The sequence below is a fragment of the Austrofundulus limnaeus genome, unplaced genomic scaffold (assembly GCF_001266775.1).
Source record: "Austrofundulus limnaeus strain Quisiro unplaced genomic scaffold, Austrofundulus_limnaeus-1.0 Scaffold0, whole genome shotgun sequence".
In the NCBI taxonomy this organism is placed as follows: domain Eukaryota; kingdom Metazoa; phylum Chordata; class Actinopteri; order Cyprinodontiformes; family Rivulidae; genus Austrofundulus; species Austrofundulus limnaeus.
Genome location: NW_013952402.1, coordinates 8,883,858 through 8,894,796, shown reverse-complemented (window position 1 = coordinate 8,894,796; position 10,939 = coordinate 8,883,858). Strand labels below are relative to the sequence as shown.

Here is a 10,939-nt window from a genome sequence, read left to right as displayed (position 1 = left end):
CGTGTCCAGCTAAGAAAGATTAGTCATTATCACTCAGTATATGGCGGAGGAGCTGGTAGCTTGTCCCTCCCATTTTACTCTCTGTAGTCCAGTTCCCCCACGTCTGAAACCCCAAGTCAGGATTGTCTTCCCTTCCGTCACTGAGGAGCAGAGGAAGTTCAGGAGATCTGAGGCAGAGCTTGCCTCTTTTCTGGGAAACCAGATGACCCTTCTCAAAGTGATAATGTAAACATCTATCTCAGTGATGTCTGGAACCGTGGGAGTTTGAATTAAAACGTGACGAATTCTCCTGCAGCATCAGTGTGAAAACAAACAGCTCTGTAAGTTGCTTTAATTTCAGCCTTTCATTCTTGCAAGTCTGGAGTTTTATAGATTGATTTTGTTATGGAATACATATCTAATTGTGGACTAAGTGGAGACATTTCAATTMATTTTAAAGAAACATTGAATGTAACGATTTACTAATATCATAAACCTATATTTTATTCACAATGGACCATAACACACATGCAATTCATGTTCTAAAACCTGTATATACTGTTCTACATTGATGGTTCCTGCTGCCTGTGCCATTGGAATTATTGTACCTCCATACCATCAGAGAGGCAGCCTTTTAACTCTGCATCTGAGGTGGGTAGAGTAGCAAAAAATTGTACTCAAGTAAGTGTAGCACTACTTCAACATATTTTCACTCTAATTAAAGTAAAAAGCAGCCATCTAAGAAATGACTCAAGTAAGAGTAAAAAAGTATTTGGTAAAAAAGGCTATTCAAGTACTGCATCACTGATCAAGGTATCATTTAATATTTAAAAAATTACATCATCATGGACCAAAATATAGAGCTATGTGGAAATTTTGGTATTTTAAAGATTAAAATGAAAATAATTCATATACATATTACAAATTAACAAACTCAAGCCAAATAAAATAAATTCAAATCAGTTTCCTTCAATTTAAAATTTATGAACAAAAACTGCAGGTGTGAGTGTTTCTGGTGAATTTTTGGTGAAAACAAGCTTGTTCTTTATTCAGTGAAGTTACAGTGGGCAGAGTTTCCAGAAATATAACTCAAGAGTGACAATACTTCATAATAAAATTACTCAAGTAAAAGTAAAAAGTACAGTGCAGTAAAAATACTCCTAGAAGTTTTTTTTTTGTTTGTTTGTTTTTTTTTCAAAAAGTTACTCAAGTAAATGTAATTGAGTAAATGCCGCTAGTTACTCTGCTCAGCTTAGATAACAGGTTAGATAGTTTCTGTGGTTTCCACAAAGAATTTCAAACTTTGACTCATCCAATCTCAAAATATTTTTTTGTCTCATTACATTTTAAGTGGTCTTTGAAAAGACGGTTTGAAGATGACAGAAATCTAATACAGACTTCCACTCATCTTTTGTGTGCAACAGTTTTTCCAGATTATTGAACTCTTTTGATATAAATGATTAGATATTCAAAGGCCTAACATTTTTTTGCTGAAACACACTCTGAATTTGTTCCACTATTTTAAGTCCATATTTACTTCTGGGGAAAAAAATCTCTTGAAAACTTTTTTCATACCCAGTCATTTCACTTATGTATTGCCATTTAACAATTGAAAAATACTCCTCCAGCTGTTTCTTATCCATACCATTTACTCTTACAGTTTTTTGTTGCCTCAGTCACCACTTTTTAAAGATGTGTGATAAAATTCAAAATTAACTTTTTTTTATGATTCATTTTCTTTCTTTGTTTCAGCGTTTAATGTGTTTGTGTGTTTCCAGTATGAGATTTGCAAATCACAGTATTTTGTTTTTATTTACATTTTACACAGTGCCCCAGTTTTTTTGCAGAACTAAAGTCTTACTTTTTGTGGGATTTTATTTCCATGTTAAACATCCCAACAAAGATCAGTAGCTGTGTTTTCTGTGTCTTTGCTGTAGTACCGCTGAAACTCCACTAACTGGCTCGTTTGCAGCTGAGCCGCAAACTCCAGCTGCAGAGGCTTCAAGCAGCTGCTTTCAATTACAGTCACCCTCTCGAAACATTACTCCCCACAAGCATTTGTTTACTTTAGATGTGGAGCCGGGGGAGCACAAGGTTTCACAATATGTGTGTCTGGTGATTTGAGTTATAGACTGCCATATCATCAAATGGGCAGGTCGTGACCCGAAGCCCTTTCACCCATGCAATCGAGTGGTCCTGTGACAGTTTACATCTTTACCTGATTAGCATTTTCTACATTTTCCACTTATATAAAGCTTTTATTAACCTATTGTTTTTTTTATATTAAATTGCATCTTCTTTCAGATATTTCTAAACTTACAATAAATTTGGAATTTAAGCTGAAGTGTAAGAGGGAACTTCACGGCATAGTCAAATTCAAATCTACTTAATTTTTAATGGTTTTGATATAAATGTGACAGCACACCAGAGAGTTGCTCAGCCAGACCACCACCTCGGCCTAAATTAAAGTGAACCACACACTGACCATTGGAGGCCATCCAAAAACAACCACAGAAGGGACTTTAGCCAGCTTAGTAAACAAGTCTGCCTCTCTCCACACAGCTGCAGTCAGTGTGTGTGTGTGTGGTTAYGAGCATGTGTACGTTGACGCAGTTCTACGTCCGAGTCCTGCAAAGGCACCGCTCCAACTGTAACAATGTCAATTATTTCAGGCTCAAAGAGTGTTTCCTTCCAGCCAGCTGAGAGGGTGTAGCGGGACTGTTTTTAGCTGAAAGGTGGAGTTTGTGTAAGGCTACAGACAATGGCATTGTATTGTGAAGGGAGGGGAAAAAACGGTACTCAGTTGTACAACTTTTCTTCCATGAGCACATCTTCTATGACCAAAGTTTGGCTTAGAATCAAAGAGGACAATACAATAAAAACTACAAAAGAAAGTTTGTGTTTTTTGGACAGTAATATTGAGGTTGACCTCCCTGTGTCTTGTTTGTTTAGATTTAGAACATTTGCAATATTTGAAAGTGGGAAAACAAAACAAAAAATGCACTGATTGGTCCTTTAAATTAGTTTTAAAGTGCCTATGACATCATTTTTTTACATTAAACAACAATGCATTTTTGGAAAGATAATCTGAATAGCAATTTGTAAACAAAATAAATAAATTTAAAAAATGTCCATTTTCTGAGATGAACAGTTGTTGAGATATTTGCATGTACAGTAACAGGAAGTGATGACAAAGGGGAATGTCTGAATGTGAACAGAGCATAGTTACATTGGCTAAAGATAAAGACTGTGGAGAAAAACAGATGTTTCTTGAGATTATTTTGAGTCACTAATATAGAGATTCAGACTCAGAGGTCAAATAATTGTTTCTATTAACAAAGAACAGGGAGTTTTCTTTCTTAAAGAGTTCCCCTTTGATGTCACTTCCTGTTTCATTTTGACTGAGCCAAGTTCAAGAGAAAATATGCCAGTTGTGTGACAAAATGTGTAAAATATCATAAGTTCAAGTTCATATGAAGTTTTCTTTTGCTTTTTGTATTTGAAGATTATGCACGTCACTAACATAAGTGAACATTTTTATTTTCTGACTTATCCCTACCGGCAACCCTAGTTTCCGGTGAGAGTTGGACTCTGCCAAGGTTGCCCTTTGTCACCGATTCTGTTCATAACTTTTATGGACAGAATTTCTAGGCGCAGCCGAGGTGTTGAGGGGATCTGTTTTGGTGACCTTAGGATCACATCTCTGCTTTTTGCAGATGATGTGGTCCTATTGGCTTCATCTGATCATTATCTCCAGCTCTCACAGGAACGGTTCACAGCCGAGTGTGAAGCGGCCGGGATGAGGATCAGTTCCTCCAAATCTGAGATATGATCTTGAGCCAGAAAACGGTAGGGTGCCTTCTCAGGGTCGGGGAGGAGGTCCTGCCCCAAGTGGAGGAGTTTAAGTATCTCGGGGTCTTGTTCATGAATGAGGGATGAATGGAGTGGGAGATCGACAGGCAGATTGGTGCTGCTTCTGCAGTGATGCGGGCGCAGCACCGGTCTGTCATAGTGAAGCCATGGTTTAACGGTCGGTCTACGTTCCTACCATCATCTATGGTCAGGAGCTTTGGGTAGTGACAGAAAGGACAAGATTGCGGATGCAAGCGGTCAAAATGAGTTTCCTTCACAGGGTGKCTGGGCTCTCCCTCAGAGATAGGGTGAGAAGCTCAGTCATCCGGGAGAGACTCACAGTAGAGCCGCTGCTCCTCCACGTCAAGAGGAGCCAGTTGAGGTGGCTCGGGCATCTGGTTAGGATGCCTTCTGGACGCCTCCCTGGTGAGGTGTTCCGGRYACGTCCCAYYGGGAGGAGGCCCAGAGGAAGACCCAGGACATGCTGGAGGGACTATGTTTCTCAGCTGGCCTGGAGACACCTTGGGATTCCCCCAGATGAGCTGGCCCAAGTGGCTGGGGAGAGGGAAGTCTAGATCTCTCTGCTTAGGCTGCTGCCTCCGCGACCCGACCCCGGATAAGCGGCCGAAAACGAACGGACGGACAGACGGATTTGCCCCCTATTCTTTCATGTTTTCCAACATGGACAACTGATTTTTTTAATTAATCCTTACAAAGGTTTTGACTTGTTCAAACTTAGTCTAAAATCTTTCTTCKAATCTAGCTTGTCAAGTTTAAGTTTTTAGAGCTGTGGAGCTTCAACTCAAAATACATAAATATTAGGCTGTCGAAACAAGAATGAAGCTGTCCAGATGGCTCTGCTGTCAAAACAGTCTGTATCATGCAGCGTGCCCTGGGGGATAAGAGTGATTAAGTTTATTTAAAAAAAGGTGTCTTGCAGAAATCTGGGAGGAAAACATCTGGCGTAAGAGGCCTCTGAGCATTGTTTCCAAACTATCTGTAATTTGAGAGAAAACAGTTATGATTTTAGCCTTCAAACATAATAAGACAATGGCCTTCGTAATAAGGAAATTCACAAAAGTGTTGTTTTACATTACAAAGAGAAATGATCCAGCAGGCAGTCAAGATAACCAGTGTTCATGTTGTACATGCTTGTGAGGTGAGAATGTTCCCATTGATGYATTATGAGCTGGTGGAGTACTGACTTTGACTTTTTGTGAGCGAGCTCCCTGATGTCTGTAAAAGTGCACGCTATCTGACACCCATTCACTCTTCTCTTATTAATTTTGCCACAGACGGCATAAGCACGGGTTACTATGGCAACCACGCTCGAACAGACCTGAGTCAAAGTTTTTCACCCCTTCATCCCAAGCTCTAAATTAATCATCACAAAAATGTGCAAGCTTTAAAGTGCCTGTGATGTCAAATTTTTGTAATACATATGAATTCATTATTTGAAAGATGACAATGATAAAAAAAAATTGCAAAAGAAATTGTATGCTGCTGAGATGATCAGTTGTTGAGATATTTGCCTGTGAAGTAACAGGAAGTGATGTCAAAGGGGAATGTCTGAATGTGAACAGAGCGTTGCTACAACAGCTAATAACATAGACTGTAGAGAAGAATCTGATGTTTCTTTAGATTATTTTGAGGCACAATCAGAGAGGGATAAGGAAAAGTCAGAGTTCAAATATTACTGTTTCAATAAACAAAGACCAGGAAGTTTTCTTTGTAAAAGAGTTCCCCTTTGATGTCACTTCCTGTTTCACTTTGGCTGAGCCAAGTTCAAAAGAAAATATACCAGTTATGGGACAAAATGAGTAAAATTGTGTGTGTTATTCCAACTTTCTTAAATATAAAGATGTTTTCTTTGACCTTTTGTATTTGAAGAATATGCATGTCACAGACACTTTAAATGTGAGAAATGTTTGATTGGCAAGGATATGAAACTTTTACCACAATATTAGAGTCTATTCTTGGCAAACAAAATTAATAAGAAAAAGTGTTTTCCTCTTGAGAACATAGGTTTTGTTTTTAAAAGATTAAGACATAAGTACAGCATGGGATGAATTTCCCAAAACCTGTTATTTTTAGTCCAAAAACACTGAATTGTGAAATTTCTATTGCTGTRTTTTAAACCAATGATTTCATCTACCTAAGAGTCAGCTTTTCATTAGTTGCTAAATTAAAAACAATACCTCGCACTTAGTTCTTGTTGCTGCACCAAAATGTCTATGGGTTCTGTTACTTTCCCATTTAGGAAGAAAAATCTGGTTTTCTGTTCAAAAAGAAACCAGACCCCTCCTGGAACGGACCAGCAGCAGAGATAAGACCAAACTCCTGTGAGAACGACAATTCGCAGGTCAAAAGGTCTCATAGGCTCCAGTTTTTGACTTCAGTGTTCTTCTGTCTGTAAGTCGTCTTTCTAAAGCTATACAGCTAAAGTTCAATCACGGCACAACGCTGATTGTTATTCTTTGTGCTGATGTCTCTTTGGATTTGCCTCACAACAGCTCTTCATCCAGCATGACAAGCTGACAGCTGTTGCTTTTCTCTACACTTTGATAATGACAAACCTTGTTTTTTGTGTTCTTTTGCTCTGCGTATTTTGCAGTTTCTAAAGTTCCTATTTTAAAACAAAAAATGTAGTTTGTTCTGTTTGGATTCTTTTTTTCACTCCTTTTTTTTTTTTTTTTGGCTTCCACTGAACTGGGAATCAAAAACGTTATTACTAAATCCAAAGAGATGTTATTTTTTTTATCTCACTTTACAAGGAAAAGAATCAAGCAGGGGAGGAAGTTAGAACTTCTGAAAGAAATGACATTTMCTGCTGACAAAAAGCAAATGATGAATGAAATAAACAAACTATGCTAAAACCTACAGAAAGTAACCCCTAAATGTACAGATTTAACTCATTAACATTTGAAGTCCACACAATTCAAGATGGCTGCCACAGCCAACTGTACACAAAGCTGTTTATGTTTAATTCTACAGATTTTGAGCTTAAATGAGATGAGGTAGTAGCTAAGACAGCACATATTCTGAGCATTAACATATTGAAGTCAACTTTGTGTGTCTGTCAGCAAAATATCTAACMACTCRGTTGATTTAATTCAATTTCTACGAAATTATCATTGTTTGTCTAAAACTGATGAACTTTAGGAGCCAGCACAGCGATGGCACCTCCCATGCTGATTCTGTCARTTTTACAAAGAACGCACTGGAAATTCATGGAGATGAGTCATTCMCAACACATCTGAGTGACAACTTGTGATATTGCATGACATTGCTCATAAATATATTTCCAAGGTTWAAATAGAGCAGCTACAACTCACRWAGCAAAATTTGTCTGGCCTARTTCTGGGGCACACAATGCCCTGAYACTCTGCCCAGATACCACAAAGAATAGCGTCTCTTAGRTGGCCCAGATGCAGTTTGCCAGAGGTGGTCCATGCATGGGTCAGCACCACATACCATAAAACCAAAATACAACCAGTCCAGATGTGGCAATGGCACATTTGGACCACATAAACCAAACCTCAATTTGTGGAACGTCATCATACTGTTTAAACTTTAAACAGTGCCATTGTTGCCAGGCCCATGTGTGGTTGACAAGCCACTTGCCATGCTAGCAGTCAGGCAGCAATGCTAGMTTGACACCAGATCTGGTCCACACCTGTCTGCTATATAGGAAGTCTGTCATTTTGCAAAATAAGATGATTTTTAGTCYAAAACTCTGGCATGAGAGGCAATGGGCGATATGCATTCTTTCAAGGAACTTTTAATGTGCTTCACCTTAAGTAAAGAGATGATTATAACCTATAATCAGTACTTCAAAGGGATTTATGTTTATTGCTTTCTTACAATGGCTTATCTTCTATTTAATCCTCGTGAAGAGTGATATGATTGAAAATTTTCTGCCATTTCAAATACCTCACAAAACTTTACCTGCTACAGTGATTCATTTTGTTATTCCAGGGAACATTTGTGTATCTGAAAGTGGACCAGCTACTGGCAAAGTGTCCTTTTACTCCTTACTCTCAGCGGCAATCTGTGTGAACAAAGTGTCGGCTTATATGAACTGACATTTGGTCAGTGCCCCCCACCCTTTTTCAGATACACTCCCTTCCCTGAAAAGTTCAAATAGTCAGAAAGAATGTGGGAGCTGGAAGATGGGAGCTGTTGTGCGCAGGCAGGCATCTAAGCCTGCATGTGGTTTCACTGGGCCTGCTGCCAAAAAAACAAGGGGCAGGTTATTTTTTGGAGGGGGGTTGAAGGGTCACTTTGCTCCAGAGTGGGAAAGTTCTGCTTTTCATTACATCAACGAATAGGTCCACTTATCTGCCCCTCCTCCTGGACTCAACTCTTTTGCCTGAAATTGTTTTGTCATTCAGTGATTCAATATGTCTCCCTCTAAGTCTAGATACATGTGTGTGTGAGGGTGGCTCATTAAAGAGGGTAATAACTCTGCAAGGTTCGAACAAAATTAGACATGCCAGAGTTACATTCTTTAAACATGGAGTACATTTTAACACACTTTAATGGCTTTCCAGAGGGTGACAAGCAACAGAAAGACAGTGAAAAGGCAGAAAAAGAAATCTGCAAAACTATTAAAATTCATTTTGGTTATGGTCTTTTTTTCTGTGTATGGTAAAAAAAAACAAACTAGCTATTAATGAAGTGGCTGTAACTGGTGGGTTGTCGGTTCAATACCCCATTCCAGCTGTCACAGTCATTGTGTCCTTCAGCAAGACATTTCACCACCTTACCTACAGGTGGTGGTCGGGGGTCCAGTGGCACTGGTGCATGGCAGTGTGCTCCAGGGTAGCTGTGGCTACATTGTAGCTTACCACCACCAAGCATCTTTGAGTGTCCTAAAAAGAGCTATATAAGTTTGATAAGTTTAAAACAAATTAAAATGTTATTGAATCTCTCAGAAAGTAAAATTTATTCACATTTACATTTTCRTTTAGTTTTGGACTCAACATAAGATGGCTAGCTTGAGTAATCAAGCCAGCATAAAAGTTTGCCAATGCAGTTTTCCAAATTTTGTATTATATTTGCAGTGTTGTAGTAGGCTACCTCATTGTGATACTTAAGCAGAAGTACAAGTATCTTACCATAAAATTACTTTKATAAAAGTTAAAGTGTCCTCTAAGAATATTACTTGAGTAAAACATATCTTAATGTTGAATATTGTAGGATACACAATAGGCTTCTTGCTTCAGCTCCATATGTATATTTCTGCCACGGTCAACTAACTACGCACATCTGCTTAGTTGAAGTGTGGTTTGTGTTATGAGCAGACTGTGTACAAACCAGTAGGATGTCTGAATGTATTTATATTTCTTATCCAAGCACATTTAAACTCACTCTATCTGGGAAGTGCCMTATATCTGGATAGCTTTTTATTTATAGGCAGTATAGCAGAATAGGCAAATGCTAAAGGTGCCATCTATCTAAGCACTGCCACGAATGGGGGATGAAAAAAATAAACTTTATAACTTTTTATCGGAGTATACAGTATATCTGATGTTTTCAAAGTGACTGCAGTGTGAACGCTCAAGTCACATTCCATCGACTTTTTCATCAGTGAGGAGGGGGTGAAGGATCGATAAGACACTAACCTCAAGTCTCGCTGTTTAAATCTGCAGCTCCATGTGTTTACAGCTCCAAAACACAAGTCCAGTTGCTTCATCTTTTTACTTTTAATTTTCCACGTAGATAGTATGATAATAACGATGTCCAGCATGGGTCGCGGAGAGTATCGATCCTAAAGTTAGCTACTCGGTCGATACTTTTTTCCAGCTCGTAGTTTCGTTCAAAAATAAAAGCTTCACTGGAGCATCCCCGTCAGAGGCAGGTTCAGATACAGTATAAACACTGAACTGAAGAAGCATGTCAGATAATTATTTAATCGGCTCTGATTAAACAACAACTTCCGATTCAATGTGCAAAATGTAGCATCCATGCTAGCTCTGTAAACAAACAAGCCGGCTGATGAGACGTCACATCTTTTACTGCGCATGCGTGTCACATCAGTGCTGTGTAGCRTTCACACAGGGGTCTGATGCAGGTCACATTTAAAATGYAATGTGAACGTTCACACAAAAAGATCGGATTTTTTCAAAAAATCTGAACTGAGCATTAAGACCTGCAGTGTGAACGTAGCCTTTGTTGCATAGAGTTAATTACCCATAGCAGCTATCTAGAGGCCTAGATGCAGAGTTGTAAAGTACCAAAATACAAATACTTCTGTAYTTTACAAGTACAAGTTTTTTGTTATTTACTTGAATAATTATTTTTCATCTGATTTTCTTCTTCATACTTTTACATTTAAAAGAATGTAGTAAGTCCAGCGCCGGCCCTAGCCAATTTGGCGCCCTGTAGGCAAGATTTGAGGTGGCACCCCTTCAATTTTCTAAAACACACTGCCAATTTCCATACATTCACACACCAAAATAAACAGTTTTGTTATTGATATTATTATTTTATCTTTAGAAATCAATTTGTCTAATTAAAACAGTGAACAATATAATTCATTTTAAACAGAACAAAAAAGTCTACCTCATACCTGTGACATCTGCTGACAGTAATGAGGAACACCTGTTCATGTTAACGAGCAGAGCTAGACTGAAGCAGTTCTGGGGGGGTCCAGTGGTAAAAGATCTACTCAAAATTATGCATTTTCCAGCCATTTGAAGAGCATTTTATTATTTTTTATTAATAAAACAACAAGAAAATCTGTATTTTATGAAGGTAGAATGCTGAAAATCAGACTTTAACCTGAACTTTATCTGAGCTCATAACTGAAACCTCCATTATCCTTRTTTTGTTTTCTATTTACACACTGAGCACCAATAGCTTTGACTGCATCATATAATACTTTTATCATTAAATATCCTCTGCATCATAAACACCTCATGTTGTAACAAAGCAGGCTGAGAAACCCACAGAAGTCACCTTAATAAATGAGCAACCTGTGACTGTTCTACAGACTAAATCAACTACACTCACCGGCCACTTTATTAGGTACACCTGTCCAACTGCTCGTTAACACTTAATTTCTAATCAGCCAATCACATGGCGGCAACTCAGTGCATTTAGG

General features: G+C 38.4%; 1 protein-coding gene across 1 annotated transcript in view; it reads left to right on the top strand.

Moving 5' to 3' along the window:
- The first annotated feature begins 203 nt into the window (after window positions 1-203).
- Window positions 204-10,939, top strand: part of add3b (adducin 3 (gamma) b) — a 36,987-nt gene continuing 26,251 nt past the window's right edge. The window contains exon 1 of the mRNA XM_014002055.1: window positions 204-320. The gene's annotated coding sequence lies outside the window, so the exon portion shown is untranslated. The remainder of the gene's footprint in view (window positions 321-10,939) is intronic.